The following is a 16,559-nucleotide window of genomic DNA, read 5'->3' as shown; positions in this document are numbered from 1 at the left end:
CCCGGAGCATTTTTGTTAATAGGATTCGGAAACAGAGGCCGACCGCACCGCTCGGCGTTGGCAGAGCAGGTGAAAACTTTGTGCCTGGGTGAGACGCCGCCATCTGCCTGGCAGGCCACCTTCCACCTGGGCGCCGTCCTTCCCGCGGCCAGCCCCCTCCCGGCGGCGGAGAGATCGGGGGTGAGGGTGGGGGTACGCACCAGCCGCTCAGGTGAAGCCGAGGGGCGACAGGCACCTCCGGGGACGCGCAGGGACCCTGTTATTAGCCAGGGCTCGCGGATTGCCAGGTGTGGCCAAACCCCCTGGCCCCCAGCTCCTGGCTGTGACACGTGAACCTGCTCCTCCCGACCTGATGCCTGAGCAATCGGCCAAGAACTTCTCAAGACCCTAAAAATCCACTGGTAATTGCAGCAGCTGTGGAGGCTTCTGCGCCCTGCGCTCTCCAGTGTTCTGGAAGGGAGAGCTGTTCCTGCCCCAGGGTCCTGTGTGAGCTGGGGAGCAGGAGGGGGGCTGGAGGCACAAACCCCAGCTTTCAGGCCGGCTGTGATGTGGAGCAGACTTCCAGGAGCAAGCCTTCCATTCTCGAAAGCCCCACCGGTGTCTCCCCAGGAGGAATAATTAGACTCTGGAAGTGCATTTATTTATGTTGCGATACGAGTACTTTTTAAAGTTGAGCTTCTGGAACATGCCTGAGAGGGTTGCATGGGCCAGTGACTTCAACACACCAAAGGCAAAGTTAAATATTTGCTCTAGATATTTTTTTCCCCTGCTTGCATAATTGTCCCACATTTCAAAGAAGTCTTTAAAAGCACTTAGGTATTAAAAAAAAAAAAAAGTTGCATTTGGGGCCTAAATATTTCAGGATGCACGTGGAGTAAATACTGCGAGTCCTCCAGGACCCTGGGCAGATGCGGCTTTCTCTCCGCTGTTTCCTTAAGCAGGAGACTCAATAGAATGTTTGTTGAGTGAATAAAGGAGGCCATCAATCAAATAATCATCCACAAACAGGAAGAATGAGGCCCTGGCAGGATCCGACAGGCATCAGTTCTTTGGGGAGCAGGGGTGGGGGGGGTCACAGAATTTCCCTGTGTTCTTTGGGCTTGTCAGTGGCAGATCCAAGACGTGGCTTATAGGAAGGGGTGGGGAGTGATGGTCCCACAACTTATGTCAGACCCCTTGACCCCAAACAAAGGTGTCCTCTGAACGAAGCAGTGCGTTTGCCTACAGTTTTGACCCAGAGAATTCCCCGACGACGTGTCACCACCTCCAACCAGATTCCCAACCCCCCCAAACGCTCCACCCCAGATTTCTAGGACCACCCTGGGGAGGGCTGAGGAGGCAGCTGGCCGTCATTCAGCCGTGAACACGTTTCTGTGGTCCCCGCAGAGGGCCCCAGCACCAAAGCCATCCTGCCACCTTCAGGAGACGCTTCCCTGGGACCCAGGCGGCTGCCAGCCTGTCCGCCCAAGGGGACACCCCTCAGCCACCCCTCCGGTGGGACCTGTTTGTTGCCTGGCAACATTCCTCAAGTCTCCGAGAGCCTCTCAGGGAAGGCTCAGGACCCTAGGACACCGCGACAGCGCCTTGTCAAGCGCCTTCCCGCTCACCGGAGGGTTTTCGGGGCCCACCTTCAGGCCTGACAGCCTGTCCCTGCTGTGTGCTGGGCCTTTGCACGGCACTGGATGGGGGTGCCCGGGGAAGCATGTGTCACAGGGCACCCTGGCTGGGATTCCGTGTAGGGAAAGGGAAATCATCCCTTTACTTCTCGGTTTCTGGAAGCTGCCTTTCCCTGGGTCCCCCCTGCACCCCAACATTTCTGATGATGCTGGAATGAGCTTGCGGAAAGACACGCCATTTTCCATCTGACTCGCTCTTCTTTCCTGTAAAACCTGAAGCCATTAGCCAGCAGACACAGTATTCATGGGGTGTCCTCGGCGCGCAGAGCACCCCGGGACTTCCCAGAGCGCTAGAAACTGGGACACCAAGCCGCTCCGACATGCGGAGCACGGCCGGCTTCTCCGTCCTGGGATCAATATTTTGTGGCTTAGACGGACCCAGATGCTCCGTGCTCTCAGCAGCCGGCCTGTCTGCCTCCAGAGCCCGCCTGGGCCTGGGACCTGGACCAGCACCTCCCAGCGCAGGGTTCTCCGGCCAGCAACCCCGCCCTCTAGCTTACAGGCGGGAAGGCCCAGGTGCAAGGAGGCACGGGGCTTGCCCAAGGACGTGGGGCCGGAGCCAGGTGTGCACGGGTGTGCACAAATGAAGGCAGGTGTGCGCAGGTGCTCAAGCCACCAAGGCTGCCTCGTCGCCACCAGATGCCCGCGTTTCTCCAATGGTTTTCAACACGTTTTCCACTCCAGCAAGAGATCTACATCCCTCACGTGAGCCCGCACATCCAATATTGAACAATGTCTCCATAATTTTATGACAGCTTCCAGCTCAGTCACAAACCTGATCCTACAAATACTCCCAGATCTTACAAGTCCCTGCGCCCCCTGCAGACATGCCCCCCGCATCGCCCTCCAGCACCTTGATTCATTCCCTCCATTCATTCCCGTGGGTTTGTTCCCCACGGTCTGTTTCAAGGGCTTCCTGAGACTTGTGTCTGATCCTAAGACACAGGGCTGCTAACTGGGGAGAGGGGAAGGCGAGGTTGCTCCCCCTGGACTCTGAGGCCATGAGAGGGGCTGGTCAGGAGCTTTTCCTGCTGGGCCGGAGGGGCGGGGGGCCCCGGGGCAGGAGGAGAGGGGCTGGGACTCCTGGGGCTCCTGTCCCTGCCATCGCAGTGGAAGGACGGCAGGCGGCAACTCCCGGGCAGCTCTGAGTCCCCGTGGACGTTGCCTGGGGGGCTGGGAGGGGCAGCGCAGGGCCACCAGCCGCCCCCCATCTCGCTCAGGAAACATCTATCTGTGGCTTCTGAGATGCGCCTCTGGAGCTGGGGCCTCCCTCACTGACAGCAGAGACCTCCATGAAACACTTTTATTCGGGAGCGTCCTCCTGTGGGGCCCCTCTCCCTCCTCCCTCGCCCCTGCTTCCCCGGGCACCTCTCAAATACCACAGGCTGCACCCACGTCCTTGTTTCGGGCAACGCTTCACGGGGGAACCCCAAAATACAGTGTGATTCGGTGTATCGTCGATGATGCAGAAGGCACGGCCGAACGGGGACCTGGAGAAGAGTGGGACCGAGGCCAGTGTGAGTCACACTCAGGAGGGAGAGCATTCCCGACGTGAGCAACCCCGCGACTCCGCGCTGTGGTCAGGAAACCGGGCCCGTCGGAAGGTCCCTCTGTAACCAGACTCTTGGGGTTTGTTAGGCACGCAAGCCAACAAGCAAGCCTTTAGCGGACGGTGCGGGAAAGCTCCGGAAAACCACATGCATCCCAGCAACCCGTGCTTCCGCGTGAGCGAATCTGTCAGGAGAGATGCCCGTCAAAAACACTTCCTTTTTTTTTTTTTTTTTGAGAAAGAGAGAGAGAGAGAGAGAGAGACAGCGCGAGCAGGGGAGGAGCAGAGAGCGGGGGAGACACAGAATCCAAAGCAGCTCCAGGCTCTGAGCTAGCGGTCAGCCCCAATGTGGGGCTTGAACCCACGAACCGTGAGATCATGAGCTGAGCCAAAGCCAGATGCTTCACCAGCTGAGCCACCAGGCGCCCCAAAGGCTTCCTATTAAAAAAAAAAAAGTAGTTTCAGAACATTTTTATATCATTAGTATCCAACCAAAGCGACCATCGTGTCCCGTGTGAAATGCCAAACGCCTCTCACTCAATCCAGACACAAGACATGCAAGCTGCTGACGTTCCCAGTACTGAGCACCTCCCCGGGGTGCTGACCAATGCGATAGAATATGAAAACTCAGTAAGAAAGGTTAGGCTTTTTTTTTTAAGCTTATTTACTTGGAGAGAGAGCAGGAGACGGGGAGGGGCCGACAGAGGGGGACAGAGAGGGACAGAGCCGCCCCCGGGACTCACACTCACAAACCGGGAGATCAGGACCTGAGCCGAAACTCTACCACCCAGACGCTTAGCCGGCTGAGCCCCCGAGGCGCCGCAAGGGTTAAGTATTTTTACAAAGAAGGCAAACTTATCATTTGGGGGGGGGCGCTGTGATTTCCTAGCCGGCTGGACGTAGGCAACCTACTATCCTATCTTTTTCCCGGTTTCCATACCTGTAATTTCCATTCCTGTAAAATGGAAAGAGAAGCGCACAGAGCTGCTATAGAAGGTTAAGTTCGTGAACCTGTAATCTACCAGGAGCACGCCTTGCAGCAGTAAGCCCAGCTCACTCTCCCCAGGGACTGTCGATGCCAGAAAGCTGTGATTCTCCCGCTCCAGGCATTAAACTCAGCGCGGCCTCCTGTTGGCACACAGTCTAGCTGAAGGAATAAACGAAAAAAAAAAAAAAAAAAGCAAAGCTCCGTGTATCTAGAACATGGAAAAGACTAAATTAAAAAGGCAATCCAATAAAAGAATGGGCAGACCTCCCCCGAGAGGCCATGGAGCTGGACTGGACGTAAATGGAGGACGCCCAGTTTTATTAGTGGAAGGAGAGGAGTAAGCCCCCAGGAGATTGCGTCCAGCGGCGAAGCTGACAGACGCAGGCGGTTTCCACTCGGAGGCGACATGGTCCTTCCGCGCCGGCCAGCGCAGGAGACGTGTGGGTACAGCCGCCAGGGCACATGGTCCCGCCGTGTCCGCCCGGGCCCAAGCCCCGGAGCACTGACGGTGTCTGTGCCCCAAAGACGCGCCCCAGACGCTCCCCGCACTCGACGCAGATGGGAAGGAGGCAACGGCGCCTGGTTCGCGCCCGGCAAGCCCGCCCGCGGCTCCCACCGCGCTGCGTGCCAACGCACAGACCCATCTCCTAACGAGCGCGTGAGTGAAAGAGGCACATACTGCGCAGTTCCGCTTGTGTGAGGCTGGGAAACCGGCAGACGCGCCGCGGTGTCGGGGGCGGCGCTCCGACGGGGCCGAGGAGAAGGGGTGCGGAGCTGCGCGCTGCGGGCCAGCTCTGGGAAAGCTCCCCGGCCGCAGCTATGACTTCCGCCTTCTCTCTAGATCTGCTGGTCTGCAGTCAAATCCGACTCCAGACGGAAAGCTAGCCACGGAGGCTCCAAGTTAAATACCCTGAAAACCTGTGCTCATGACCTGCAGCTCGGTGGTGGGGCCTTCGGCCGGTGCAGACCTACGCCAACCGAGCAGCAGCCTCCCGTGTTTTTTTTATTAATAGTTCATTACCAAGTTGGTTTCCGTGTAACACCCAGTGCTCTTCCCCACAAGTGCCCTCCTCCATGCCCGTCACCCCACAACCCCTTTCCCCCTCCTTCTTCAGCCTTCAGTTTGTGCTCAGCATTCAAGAGTCTCATGATTTGCCTCCCTCCCTCTCCCCAATTCTTCCCCCCCTCTTTCCCCTTCCCATGATTTCCCATTGTCCTGTTAGACCTGAGTGACAACATATGGTATCTGTCCTTCTCCGCCTGACTTATTTCGCTTAGCATGACCCCCTCGAGGTCCATCCACGTTGCTACAAATGGCCAGATGTCATTCTTCCTCATTGCCGTGTAGGACTCCACTGTGTAGATACACCACATCTTCTTGATCCATTTGTCAGGTGGTGGCCTCCTGTCCGGTTTTGACTCAGATGCTTTCTCCTTCCTCCGTATTTCCGTAGCCGCCGCACCTGGTCGGCCGCCTGCTCACGTCGAAGCGAAGGCGCGGTCTGGGCACGGGCGCGGCGTGCCTGCGGGGGGTCAGGGGACCCCTCCACCCTGACCAGCGGCTCCGCACGGACCCTGGGCCCTCGGTACACGACAGGCTGCTTCCAGAGAAGACAGAAAGGCAGGGGGGACGCGGGGGAGGGAGCCCAGGATGGAATTCAGTCTGTCGTGAAGGTGCTTTGTAAAATGGATAAAAAAGAGAAGAACTGGACAAAACGGTGTCACACCGGCCCAGCGCTCTCTGAGAAGTACGGCTGAATCTAACCCACTCCCCGTGACAAAGACAGATGACAGAGAGATTCGAGATTTCGCCGTGAAACGCAAAGTAAAGCCGCAAATGATTATTCTCAGAATCTCCAGGTCGAGACGCCGGGCAGAATGAAGGGTGGACGGCCAGAGAGCATATGTCACGCTACGCATCAGAAAGTTGACGGACTGGGGAGCCTGGCTGGCTCGGTCAGGTCCGCATTCCACCGCTAATTTCGGCTCAGGCCACGATCCCAGAGTTGTGGGACTGAGCATGAGACTGCTTGGGTTTCTCTCTCTCCTTCTCTGTCCCTCCTCTGCTCATGCGCTCTCTCTTTCTCTCAAAAATAAATAAATATTTTATTTTTTTAAATTTTCATGATATTAAAAAAGTTTTTAAAGTATTATTTTTCACAGAGACACAGTGTGAGCCGGGGAGGGTCAGAAAGAGAGGGAGACACAGAATCTGAAGCAGGCTCCTGACAGCAGCTCAGAGCCTGACACGGGGCTCGAACCCATGAACCGTGAGATCGTGACCTGAGCCGAAGTCAGCGCTCAACTGACTGAGCCACGCAGGTGCCCCAATACATATTTTTTGAAAAAAGTAATAGAAATCATCCAAAAGCCTAATAAAAAAATGGATACATGACCAAAAAAAGTAAAAGTTACTTTAAAATATTAAAAGGTGGTGGGACGCCTGGCTGGCTCAGTGAGTATCTGACGTCAGCTCAGGTCGTGATCCTGCAGTCAGTGAGTTCAAGCCCCGGGTCGGGCTCTCTGCTGGCAGCCCAGAGCCTGGAGCCTGCTTTGGACTCTGTCTTCCTCTCTCTCTGCCCATCCGCGGCTCACGCTCTGTTCTCTCTGTCTCTTAAAAATGAATAAACGTAAAAAAAATTTTTTTTTGATAAATAAAAGTAAAAGTTTTTAAAGTGGTGATCTTTTCCACAAGTGCTGCTGGAATCACTGATTCCACATGGAAAGCAAATGAACCCTCACCCTGGAGTGAAGAAATGACCTCAGCACGGACCATCCTCTGTGTAACCGGTCAGGACCACACAACTCTCGGAGGAAAAGGTAGGAGAAAACCGTTTGGGTCTGGGCTGAGGCACGAGGTTTCCTGTGAGCCACACAAGAGCATCGGTGAACCGGATCTCCCCAAAGTTCAAAGCTTTCACTCTTTGAAAGAGGCACCATGAAGAGAATGAAAAGCCATGTCCCAGAAAATCCTTGCAAATCGAGGATCAGACCAAGGACTTGCACCTGGAGCATTCCGAACGCCAGTTCTCAGACTCAGCAGTGACGGTCCAGGGAAGTGGCGGTCCAGGGAAAACCTGGCCACGGGTTCGGGCAGCCCCTCCCCCAGGGAAGGGGCCCCCGGAGGCCGGCACTCCCGGAACAGTGCTCCACACCGTTACCGTCAGAGAAGCGACAGGCCTGCGGGAACAGAGGGCCGGCGGAGGAGGGGACGGGCCAGGACGGGATCCACGCTCCTGCTGGGGACGGACCCTCACCGGTCCACGCAGGCACATGGCCCCCTCGGAAAGCAGCTGCTCGTAATGTACCCTTTTCCACAGAGACGTGTTCGACCAGGTGTTTCTCCAAAAGAACTCACGTGCTGGTTTTCACTCCACGACCTGTGTGACTGTGGCTCTCAGCCAGGGACGTGGCTCCTGAGCCCCTCACATCCCCCAGCCCCTCACCCACCCTGCACCCACCCCTTCCCCACGCCCGGCGGGTGCAGGGTCCCGTCGTCCGTCCATCCCCTCCAGCCTTTGCGCTTGCCGCCTTGCTCACAGTCCACAGGCTGGCCTCCCCTTCCAGAACCCTTCAGCTCCCAGCCTCCCCTGACGGCTCCAAACCCCTCCTGAGGCCCTCGGGGGTCCTGCCCTCCCACCCCACCCCCACCCCTGTCCTCAACCTTCTCAAGAGTGTCTCCTCAGCCTCCTCCGCCCCCGTCCTGCTCCTGCATCCGGCTCCGTCCCTGTCTCGCGCCCTCCAATCCTCCCTGCCCCCTCCCCCCCTTCCACGGGGCTGCAAATCCTGAGGGTCTGTCTTGGGTTCCCTTTCCGAGGCACCCCCCATCTGCAGGAAGTGGGTGCTGGAGCCCAGGATGCTGTTGGGTCCCAAACAGGCCTGAACGCGGGGGTAGGCGGAGACCTCGGGCTGGGGGACGACAGGTATAAGAAGCAAGTCCCCTTCCAAGGCCACCTCGGAGAGGCCTACCAGCCCGTGGCCATCATGCGGCCCAGGGGGCCCCAACCCCGGTCCCCCCTCAGGGCTGAGTCCTCACCTCCACACTTTCCAAGGCCTGGAGGGCGTGAAGAGCCTCCGACTGCCCGGGGCCAGCTCGGGGGTCACATCCTCTCCACGACCTGCTCTACACCGGGTCTGGAACTAACTGAATGGAAGAAACCACGGGGGACCGCGGTGGGCCCGGGGGTGAGTCCCACCCCCGTCTGGCGGGGACGGCTCAGAATCAGGCAGAGAGAAGGCGGGCGTCCGCCACCTTCCCACCCAGGGAAGAGGTCCTTGACCGTGCAGCAGGGTCACGCGGCCCCCGAGAGAGAGAGGTGTGTGGCCCGCGGATGGGGCCACGACACGCCAGCCACAAACCCCACGGCGATGTAACGTGACAACAGGGAGAGTTGGTTTTGCCGGGAGAATCGACCTCTGGGCGTCCGAGGCTCTGCAGGCAATATTTTCAGAGGCAGAAACGTGCTGTCGTGTTAAATGAGGAAGCGATCGATACGGCCACGCCTCGGGCCCCTGGCCACTGCCTGGGAAGGCCGCCTGGGGGGTTTCCCACTTGGAAAAGAGACTTCTCTCTCTGTCCTTCCCTGGTTCAGGCTGAAGGAGATTAATTCTGGCCAGACAAGTAATAGAAAAGTCAAAAGAAAATGTCAAGCAGTAAATTATTTGACTTCCTCCAACGGGAGTCTGCACCCGTCTCTGCCTGGGGCCCAGGCTTCTGAGCAGGCCCGTCCCACAGGGGAGGTCGCTGTAATGGGGGCTCTGGGGCCAGTGCAGCGCTCACGGCTGGGGACTCATGGGCAGCCAGGCGGGCCGGCGGCGCACAGAGCAGGGTCACAGGCCTGTGCTCTCTGCCTGGCCCCTGCCGTGTACGGCAGTCCATCGGCCGCCTGCTATGGTCTAGGTGCCCTGGGCTCCCCCGAGAACCAGCCTGTGTACCCCAAGGCGGCCATGCGCTGGGATCGCTGCCCTACGGTCTGTTTGTTCATTTGTGAAATTCCGCCTACAGATGGTCCTCCGGGGTGGGAACGGCCATCCGCATCTCAGTGGGGGGGGGGGGGGGGGGGAAGCTTGGAGCCTGACTGGCCGTGAGTGGGCACAGCCCCCATCACCCCCTGCGCCCCCTCCATCATCCTGCTGCATTGTCCCAACAGCACCCGACGCCCCGCAGGGAGGGTGGTGGAGTCGCAGGGGTGTAGGGTGCGAGCAGGGTGCTTAGGCGTCAGGCCTCCTGCATGCGTGACTGTCATGTAGTTACTATGGCGACTGCGTCATCGTGTGTGAGTGCTGTGTTCTCGTTACAAAGCTATTACCGTGGTGACGTTATTATTTATTACGATGATCAAACTAATAGAGTAAAAGGACCCCGAGCCTTCGTCACGGTGGCCAGCAGGTCCCCCTGGGGAAAACCGCCCGCGCCTGGTCCGTGTGCGCGGCCACCACCCCCGCCAGGTCCAGTCCCGGTCCAGGCACCCCTCGGAGGCGGAGGCAGGCCTGAGTGGGAGGAGCCGGTGGAGGGAGGGGCGGGGAGGGGGCCTGAGCCGGGTGTCCCTGATTCCAGGACTGCTGTGATCTGTGTTATGGACCGTGCATGTCGGTTGATGCTAATCAGGTCCCTGCAAGGTTCTGGACCCCAAAACCACCACGCCCACACCCCTCAACAAACAAACAGGAAATGGTGTTGTTGTCGTATATTTGGAAAGACGGGCCCGTGGAGGGATCAGATCAAGTGTGGAGCGTGGACAGCGGGGCGCCGTCCCAGCCTGACCCGAGCCCCAGCCTGTGCGCATGCGCCGGGCGGTGCTGGCGGGCGGGCCCGAGCACGCCGAGCCCCAGCCTCCCCGTTTGTCAAACACGGGCGACCACAGGACGTGTTTCGTTGGGTTTCATGAGGGTGAAGGTGAAATGAAGCACAGACAGCGGCTCTGCGCAGCGCCCGCCGCGGATGGACGTGCCCTGAGAGCCGGCGGCTGTGCTGACGGGACTGGCTGGGGGACCGGCATTCAATCTGGGCATGGAAGCCGCGGGTTGGCACCCGGGGCTGCCCCCAAGGCCCGGAAGGAACGGGGTGCGGCAGCGAGCGGACGCGGCCGTCCACAGAACGTTGAGGTGGCAGCTGGGTTCGGTCCTCGGACCTTTGGGCGACGCGAGGCCACCCTGCGTTCAGAGCACACTTGTGAATTCAGGGATTTGGGGGCAGCGCATGGGAAGGCGTGAAGGACTGATTTTCAAGCAAGTTTCAGAATTCTGAGACTACACTTTTTTTACAATAGGAAAACGAATCGATTTTTCACTTAAATCTTCAATTAAAGTTAATTGGATTTTTCTTATCGACAGTAAAATCCCTGGCACCCCCCCTTCTTGTTGTCTGCCAACCGGACCCGCTTCTGCCCTGACCCGACGTCCGCGTGGACTCAGGAAGCTGCCGGCTCACACGTGGGGAACGCTGGTCTCTCCCGACGTGGGCCTGCTGCCCCGTTCCTTCCCGTCCACACGACCGGCGTCTGCTCTCCGCACACCTGACCTGTGAGCCGGGATGTCCCCCCGAAGGGCGGGGCCACCGCTGTGCCCACGGTTGTGGCAAACATTCATTTCACTCTTTGCTGGACAAAGGACGGGAGGGCTCCGTGGTGCCGGCGGCGGCGCGGGTGTGGCCCGTCCCTGCGAGGGAAGGCTGGAGCGGTCCTGGGGCAGCGCACGGGTGTGGGGCTGCAGTGGGTCCTGTGTGACTGGACGTGAGCCAGAGGACCTCAGGTCGGGGGCTCTGGGGGGCTCGGTCGGTTGAGCGCCCGACTCCGGCTCAGGTCATGATCTCGCAGCTCACGAGCTGGAGCCCCACGTCGGGGTCTGTGCCGACAGCCCGGAGCCTGGAGCCGCTTCGGATTCAGTGTCTCCCTCTCTCTCCGCCCCTCCCCCCCAGCACTCTGTCTCTCTCAAAAATAAGCATTAAAAAAAAGAGAGAGAGGAGCTAAAGTCTCCAAAGCGTACAAGGGGGACTGAACCCGACAAGGAGGACACAAAAGGGGTTCAGCTGGACCCTGGCTCTGCCCCGAGGTCGTCTAAGGCCCCTCGTGAGCCGTGACTCACACGTCCGCACAAGTGTTTGTGTCACAGGCCCTGGCGCTGAAGGCTAGCGGGCGCAGTAATAACTTCAATATGAAATGTGCCTTACGAGGAATGATATAACCGGCCCCTCACGTCACGGCGCCTTCCCAGCCTCTCTCCGCGGATCCCCCGAGCGCCTTTCAGCCCCGACGCTGCTGGGCGTTCCCGCCAAGAGCCCCCCAGGCCGCGAGGGGCCGTGTTTCGCTCTGTAAAAGGCACCGTGGAAAAATGCAAATTGAGCCTTAATAACGATGGGATGGAGACACAAAGACAATTGCGGGGAATGCAGTTAATTATTTTAATAACAACTAAATATAGATTACTTCCAGGCCCGATTTTTTTTTCTTTTGATTCCACAATGGGAGCTGGGGAGTTTCAGAGACTCGTGCAGGTAGGAGTTCTGGCCGCCACACGTGTGGTTAAAAATAGCAAATTAAAAACTGCACGCACAGTTAAGAAAATAAGGGGGGCTGGGTGGAGCGACTTCTTGTGTGTTTTAAGGACCCCCACGGGCAGGGAGGGAGGGCTCCGTGATCGGGGTCCGGTCACGTGTGTGCCCAGGAGAGGGGCGTGTGTGGCCGCGGGTGCCGTGCGAGGTCAGGGCTGAAATGCTGTCCCACGAAGCTCCATCCCAGCACTTTGGTGGCTTTTTTTTTTTAACGTGACCTGCGTCCCTGAGTCCCGAGAGCAGCGACCGCTGTCATTGCTACTGTAAAAGTGCCCGCCCAGCAAACCGCTCAGGAGGCGTGATGATGGTTGCACGGCGGCTCCGGGCTCCAGGGCCCCCCACAGGCTCATCCCACGACAGCCCCCGAAGCTGGGGCATCGCCCCACATCCCAGTGCGACCTGGGAGCCTGAGTCCAAAACATGTCAGCTGCGCAAAGACCTGCTTGCAAGCCAGCCGTGGGCCCAGGCTGGGGACAGCAACGTTGTTGGGGGCCCCCGGCTGCATTTCTTACAACAGTGATCCCCTCCCGCACCAGTGATGGAGGCCATCTGGGCCACCAACAGGGCACAGGGCTGGTCACGGACCAGGCGTGAAGAATATGGCGGGCTAGGCTTGTGTTTTCTTAGTGTCAGAGATAAGGAAGTGTGTGTGTGTGTGTGTGTGTGTGTGTGTGTGTGTGTGCGCGCGTGTGTGCGTGCACATGCTGCCTCAGCCAGCACCTGCCGAGTTACTCGGTGACAGCAAACAGCTCCTGATTCCCGATGGCTCAGTGCTGTGACCGTCTGTCCCTCGCTCACCCCTGGGGGTCTGGGGGACTCTCCGGAACAGCTGTCCTCCACGTGCCTTCAAAAGTGTCACACACAGGAAGAGGGACCCAGGGAGACCCCGCACCAGCTCTGCGGTGCCTTCACATCGTTTCCACTGGGGCCGTACTGACCAAGGGATGTCGTGTGGCCACGTCTGACCTCAAGGGGAAATGTTAGATCCCTTCTGTGCTCAGGACAGTGGGAAGAACCACAGGTGGGATTGGCTGGTCCCTGTAGAGCTAGTGGGGGGCCATGTTTTCTGTAGACAAGCGGGGTCAGCTCTCCCGAGACCGGGGCTCCCACCGTGCAGGGATTATCCTGATGTCGGTGATTTCTTCTCCCCGGAGCACTCCCCTCCTAAATCAGTAAGAGTGTTAAAGTCACACGTGTGCACACACACGCACACACACACACACCCTGAAACGTCTACAGCGTGGGCGGAGCTCGCTCCTAGGGTCACACAGACCTGAGTGTGAGCCCTGCCTGGAGCCCACCAGTAACTTCTAAACCTCAGTGCCGTCGTGTCCTGAACGGGGGTCATGATGCCCGCCTCGTCCGGTTGTGGGGACCAGTCAGCGGGATAATGGGAGTGACATGCTCATAGTATGTGCCCAGAATACGAGTTTTGATCAGCTATCACCGTTGCTGGTTGTAATAGCATACATTACATTCTGCTCATTAACCCGCACACCCTTCAAGTCCAGAAAATGGTGTGGAGCGAGATTTCTAGAACGACCGCAGCAACCGCAAGACATCAGCTCGGGCGGTGGGTCTAACGCCCCTGGCGGCGGCGGCGGATCCCGAACCCCAGTCCTGTGCTCCTTCTCTCCATGCGATGCGTAGGTGTTATGTTGTTTCACAAATAGCTCCCGGATGCCGCCGTCCCACCCCAGCCGCACCCCCTTTCCCTGGTTTGCCTTGTGCAGTGGAGTCTGGACCATCCCGAGCTGACACAGGTGCTGCCCCTCGCACCTCCTGACATCCCGGATTTGGCTGCTCGGTCAGCTTAGCCCCAGAGCGAGGGACGCGTGGAGCGGAGCTGACCCACAGCTTGGAATCGCACTCAGAGGAGCCCCGTGGAGCCCAGTGGGACCGGCAGAGTGATGGCCCCCCACCTGTGAGTAAGAAACATGTGCGTGGCGGGGGGGGAAGCCAGGATGATTTCGGGGATGTTTGTTACTGTAGCTAAAGCTGACTGATACACTGAGAACAGGAGGTGCCTGGGTGTTCGGTCAGCTGAGCGTCCAGCTCTGGATATCAGCTCAGGTCTGACTGTGGGATTGAGCCCCACATCATCTGCTTTGGATTCTCGCTCTCCCTCCTCTCTCTCTGCCCCTCCCCCACTCGTGTTCTCTCTCTCTCTCTCTCTCTCTCTCTCTCTCTCTCTCTCTCTCAAAATAGATAAATAAATTTTAAAAAGAAATACACTTAGGGGCCCCTGGGTGGATCAATAGGTTAAGCATCCAACTTCAGCTCAGGTCGTGATCTCACGGTTCGTGAGTTCGAGCCCTGTGTCATGTTCTGTGCTGACAGCTCGGAGCCTGGAGCTGCTTCAGATTCTGTGTCTCTCTCTCTCTTTGCCCCTCCCCCCCTTCCTCAAAAAATGAATAAAAACTTTTAAAAAATATTTTAAAGAAATACACTTAGAATGTGACCAGGCTTCAGGCCTGTGGTCCAGTTCCAAACTTAACTCGACTTTCGCATCAAACGCGACAGATTTCTTAGTGCAGAGCAGTGTCTCCATGGTTGTAGATTGAAAAATGGCCGGCTTAAAAATACTTTCGTTATTATATATGTATTCTAAACCTGGAAAGCTGGCATACCTCCATGAATACATAAACATGCTAATAACGTAATCATCTTTGCCTCTTGATCTTGGGAATTAAGGGTGATTTTTCACAAATACTGTTTTGCATTCTTCCAAATGTATAACATTATTACACAGAGGGTAACACCTGACTAACGAAATCTCCCGAGAAAAAGGGCCTTTCTCCTCCTGTGACCCCAGTCCACTTGTCAGAGACAATAGTTTCTTGCTGTCATTCTAGAAATATCCCCTGTGTTTTCAAACGGCTCCAATTCAACAACCAACGTGCCAGAAAACTACAGCTTTGTATCAGTCTCTTAGTAAACGGACATAATGTTCTAACTTAATATTACACTTAGGACAAAATCCTAATGTCCTACATGGAACTAATCTGTTTCTCATTAAACTTATGGATTAAATTGTAATCCCCACATTTCTAGAAATAAGAAAAATAAAGTCTTTGTACCCTTATTTGTTTACCTAATCGTAAGGTTTGTATTTAGCCTTGAAAAAAAGAAATCTCATTTAATGCAAGAATTCAGGGTTATCTATTCTGTCATTAGATCAATTTTTAAATCTTTATTAAAGGATTTGAAAGACAGGAAAACATTTCCTGCAGGTCTGGTCGGTTCTCCGGCACTTCTGAGCCTGCCCTGCAGATTAAAAATTCTTCCGTTCTGGTGAGATTTGCAGTTAAGAGCTAAGGCCACGTGAGTGGAAAGAAAATAAATGGCCATATTAGGTTTACGGGAAGTGTATTGTGTGTTGATTTCTATGACACCGATATGTTATTCGTGGAGGCCACCAAGGGAAAATAGTTACATAGAACTTGTCACCATCAGTTTACGCACCAGGCGTGTGACCCCTGACATGGGAGGGGCATGTGCCCCTTTCCTGGGAGACTGTCTCTCCTGGTTTGAAAGAGTTAAGTCATTGAAATCGGCTCATTTGTCTGTGGAATGTGACCTGCCCTGGGTCAGGGGAGGCTCCGGGCTCCGGGAAGGCGGCTGCACCAGCCGGGGCTGCAAAAGGTAAGACCCAGGGAGGAAGGGGTGGTGGCCGCGCTGGGCGGCCGGGTCCCGTGAGGGTCTAAAGTCGTGGTTCCTGACGTCGTGCCCTCTCTGGCCTCTGTTTGGCCCTTTCTAGATGATCCGTAATCTCCTGCTGGCCTCCCCTTCCCCGGAAACCCCACCCACCGGCTCTGCCTGGTCCTAGATCTGGGAAACCCATGAGAGGGAAACAAAGAGAAGAAAATGACATGAGTTGGAGCGGTGACCACTCCGGATCACGACGCGTCGTGAGCGCGAGCTCAGAAACGAGCAAAAGGAGCCCAAGCTGTACGATTCCATGTACTAAAAAGTCTAGAAAATACCAGCAAGATCTACAGTGACGGGGAACAGGATTCGCCTGGGGTCAGGGTTGCGGGGGGGGGGGGGCACTCTGAGGGGGAGGGGCGCACTCACTCTCCTGACTGTCGTGACGGCTGCATGGACGTGTGCCCAGACTTCGCACGTGGGCACGATTTTGTGGCTCACGTGACACTCCTGAGACATTGTCACTGTCACAGCTGGGGGGCTGCTGCTGACTGGCATCTAGCAGGTCGAGGCCCGGCGTGCCCTCTGACAAAATTCTCCCCCCCAGTTCCCGGCGGTGCTGAGGCGGAGACCCCGGTGTGTGGCCACGCTGGAACGCACCGAGTGTGCACTTTACACATGGGCGGTGCAGGGGCGCGGGGACTCAGTCGTCCAAGTGTCCGACTGCGGCTCGGGGCATGTCCCACGGTTCGCGGGTTCGAGCCCCGCGTCGGGCTCTGTGCCAACAGCCTGGAGCCTGCTTCGGAGTCTGTGTCTCCCTCCTCCTCTGCCCCTCCCCTGCGCGTGCTCTGTCTCTCTTCTCAATAATAAATAAATATTTTTAAAGATTTTCAGTAAATGTTTAAAATGGGCAGTTCGTCAGAGCTCACTTCCACACCAATAAAGCTGTAATGAAATCTAGCCCGGCCGCGTGCTAGCTGGGTAGCAGCAGATTTGCCCCGTCCCCTCTCTGAGCCGGCCACCACCAGTAAATGACAACATTCACCTCCCAGGGCCACCGAGCACGAAAGGAGACCTGAGGTGCAAGCTGTCCCCCGTCTCAAGCACGTGGAATAGACTTGACCCGCCGGGTGAGGAATGTGATAAATC

The 16,559-nt window shown here is 57.1% G+C and overlaps 1 protein-coding gene and 1 long non-coding RNA gene across 2 annotated transcripts in view; one reads left to right on the top strand and one right to left on the bottom strand.

Moving 5' to 3' along the window:
- The window catches only part of SHANK2 (SH3 and multiple ankyrin repeat domains 2), a 463,461-nt gene extending 463,199 nt beyond the window's left edge, over window positions 1–262 (bottom strand). The window contains exon 1 of the mRNA XM_029957270.1: window positions 201–262. The gene's annotated coding sequence lies outside the window, so the exon portion shown is untranslated. The remainder of the gene's footprint in view (window positions 1–200) is intronic.
- A 14,799-nt stretch (window positions 263–15,061) lies between these two features.
- Window positions 15,062–16,228, top strand: LOC115306404. The gene is made up of 3 exons (XR_003915324.1): window positions 15,062–15,407; window positions 15,523–15,713; window positions 16,018–16,228. It is a non-coding gene; the product is annotated as an uncharacterized LOC115306404 (long non-coding RNA).
- The last annotated feature ends 331 nt before the right edge of the window (window positions 16,229–16,559 follow it).

This window comes from Suricata suricatta, chromosome 11 (genome assembly GCF_006229205.1).
Source record: "Suricata suricatta isolate VVHF042 chromosome 11, meerkat_22Aug2017_6uvM2_HiC, whole genome shotgun sequence".
Taxonomy (NCBI): Eukaryota; Metazoa; Chordata; class Mammalia; order Carnivora; family Herpestidae; genus Suricata; species Suricata suricatta.
Note: the sequence above shows the minus strand (reverse complement) of the source record. Positions and strands in the feature narration are given on the sequence as shown.